A 3,096-nucleotide genomic window follows, 5' to 3' on the forward strand; every position below is an offset into this window, starting at 1 on the left:
CTGATGTAGGTGCGTGCCAGCAGTGGCTGCAAGTGGCTGACCTGCTCCAACAAAGCAGCCTGGGAGACCAGGAAGTCTTCCTCAGCGAGTATGAACTCCAGCTTCATAGCGTCCGGAACAGTGATGTGGTCAGTGACCTGGGGGTCCAATTACTTCAGAAGATCCTCAATCTACTATACAGAACAAAACTGAGGACATAAAAAGAATATGATTTAAGACGAGTACATAATGATGTGATAAAACTGCACAATTCTTGGTTTCTATGACTAATAATACTCTATATTTTACTTTTTGGGATCTAAGTCATGTTTATGATTGGGGTTCATTGACTGCAGAATAGAAAGGGCGAAAGAAAGTGGAAGCAGAGAGAAATAAAGAGAAGCAGAAAGAGAAAATAGGAGGCAGACACCAAGAAAAGGAGGAGGAGGCGAAGAATGACAAGTGAGCCAGATGGCAGGAGGAGTGAAACTTAGTGAAATACAGAGAGAAGTCAGCGAGCCATGGCAGAGAATGCATGTCTTTAAGCTGCAAAGATTTAAGGGAGCTGAGTCTAAATAGATTTACACTGCAGCTACTCAAACCAGCGACATATGGTGCACCTGTGACCATGTGTCTGTGCACTCAGCCACTTCCTCACAGGCCGACTTCAGCACCGCTCACACACACAGCTCCAACCGAAGAAGCTTTTTGGGATATTATAGCTTTGATTCAACATGTGTGTACCATCAAATAATATATATACTGTACATACATACACACACTAAGGAGTATTTTATGAAATTAAGAAGGGGAACTAACCTTGTGGCTGTATCGTCAAAGATGACGTATCAGCCAGTGGAAAACATACCACAGTTAGGGAAGATAACTGAGGTTTCCTTATGAGGACACTGTACTAGTGAGCACACGTAGGCGTACCTTTAATTTAAAATGTCTTTGTCCTTGTTGGATGTCCTGCCTGTTAAATGTCTACATGTCTGTCTCATTATTTTGTCAGGACTGAATCCATGATGCCTCAAACTCTGCACAAGAATATCATCTAATTTATGTTTAAAAGGGAAAATAGAGGCTGCACATTCAAAATATCTGGGGTGCTCACTGTTGTATAAACACATGATGGCTGGATCTCTGTAGTGTCGAGCATGTGCCCCCTTAAGCAAAGGAAAATCTGCACACTGCAGCGTTCCTGCTGCTGAAATGATTCCATCAAGCTGGTTCATTCCTTCCAACCTCAGAAACAGCCTTTTTGTTCTTTTTGTGCTCTTGTCATGAAACCTGTGTGGGGAATGTTGCATGATGCCCTTTTATTTCCTACTGAGACGAGTGAGTCAAGTTTGTTTTGTCGGCACCAGGGGAATCTGGGTCAGGCAACTCCATGGGAGGCCACTTCCCATCCTGCACAGACTGAATCATTGCATCAAGCAACTGACTTGTTCCATACCTATCAAACCAGAAAATCTGGATAATGTACACTTGTTTGTAGTTTGGTATGCAGGTACCAAACATGGCATTCAGCAGTTGCACCACTCGGTCCCAAGACAGCATGAACTTTAACCTTTGTCTAGCTTTGGTTATATCATTTCATGTTTACTGCTTTATGAACTTTATCGCTGCAGTATGGTAGCACTGTCATGACTAGTGATGTCGGTCACAAACGAGCCGGCTCCAAGATCCAGCTAGTGTCTGAGAGCATTGTTTGGTTTTGTTGTTAATACACCACAGCATGATAGACGTTCTTCCCACCACACTGCTCGGCCACAGGCGCTCCATGTGCTGACTGAATGTTGCCTTGATAGATGTGTGCACCTGCGACCGATCAGGTGTGATCACAGATAAGGATCATACGATCAGGTTAAAAGGGGGAGGGGCGGGCTGACGGGCTACAGAACAAACTAGAGGAGCGCACGAACAGCAGAAGATTAGTGACAGTAAAATAAACCCATTGAGCAGGGTCAACTCATAATCAAACATATTAGAACCACACATCCAACACAGTGTTGGATGTTTGTACATTAATGATTTTATACTAAACAATGTAAAATATGTATTCTGGAATTTCTAAGACTTAGTAAAATTACACTGAATAATTAAGTGATATAGGTGCACACACATACCAATCACAGGTCAAAACATCACCAACTTTGGCTGAATTACAAAAGCCAGAAGCAGTACTAAACGATGAGCCATTTGGGAGCCGGAGGACCCGGCTCTTTTTGCTGAGCTGAGCCAAATAATCTGGCTCTCTCAGAAGAGCCGGAATTCCCATCACTAGTTATGACCCAGAATCCAACAGGGCTCCACAGGAGCAGAAGCAATCAGAAATGTTGTTTAAAATCCCTCAGGACAGAGAAAAGAAGTCAGCCTGCAAAATCAAATAGGCTTACCAACAACATGCTCATTAAAAAAAAACTTCCAAATAAGTTTAGCAAAACTTTCCTTCAAGCTGCAGTGGCGGCCTGGTTTGGGGACATCTGTTTTTCCAGATAGCAGCAGTTACATTTGGGAGTATAATGTTATCAGAGCTGATAAGGATGATGACCAGAAATACAACAGGATACAGTTTGTAAACAGCTAAATGTTTTGTCAGGTTATGGGTAACAGTGTAGAAAACCTTCACACCTGCCAGTGTCAGTGGCACGAGAGCATAGGTAGGAGAAACAGTACCCCAATCTAGGACACAACACACAGGAACGGCAGTGACCCTGCTGATGGGAAAACTGGCAAAACCCCTCCTAGTATCAAACAGAGAGAGGCCCCAAATGCAGACTCAGACAGACAGGTAGGTAAACACAAGGAAGAAAAGTCAGAGGCTTACTAGGAATCCAGGCAGACGAAGCGGTGCAGGGAGCTCCAGAGGCAGAGAGAGTCCAAAACAAGGTCTCAACAAGATGCAAACGCACTGGGGCCCATTTCAAGAAGGAGGTTTTGTTGAAACTCAGAGTTTGTTAACCCCGAAATGAGGAAAACTCAGAGTTTTCGGTTCCAGAAACGGAGGTAACTTAAACCCGTGAAAGTGGGGTAAGTTAAACCCGTTTCAAAAAGAGAGGTAATCTAAACTCAGAGTCAGTTACTATGGCAACTTACTCTGTGAACCTAACC

The 3,096-nt window shown here is 43.5% G+C and overlaps 1 protein-coding gene across 2 annotated transcripts in view; it reads right to left on the bottom strand.

Annotated features, from left to right (window-relative positions):
- Nucleotides 1–3,096, bottom strand: part of ptprt (protein tyrosine phosphatase receptor type T) — a 366,858-nt gene that overhangs the window by 362,065 nt on the left and 1,697 nt on the right. Inside the window, exon 2 of one of the 2 annotated variants that reach the window (XM_020619049.1) lies at nt 2,813–2,845. The gene's annotated coding sequence lies outside the window, so the exon portion shown is untranslated. Of the gene's footprint in view, nt 1–2,812; nt 2,921–3,096 lie in introns of those variants that run through there. The other variant, XM_020619048.1, reaches the window with a different exon arrangement.

The sequence above is a fragment of the Monopterus albus genome, unplaced genomic scaffold (assembly GCF_001952655.1).
Source record: "Monopterus albus unplaced genomic scaffold, M_albus_1.0 scaffold213.1, whole genome shotgun sequence".
NCBI lineage: Eukaryota > Metazoa > Chordata > Actinopteri > Synbranchiformes > Synbranchidae > Monopterus > Monopterus albus.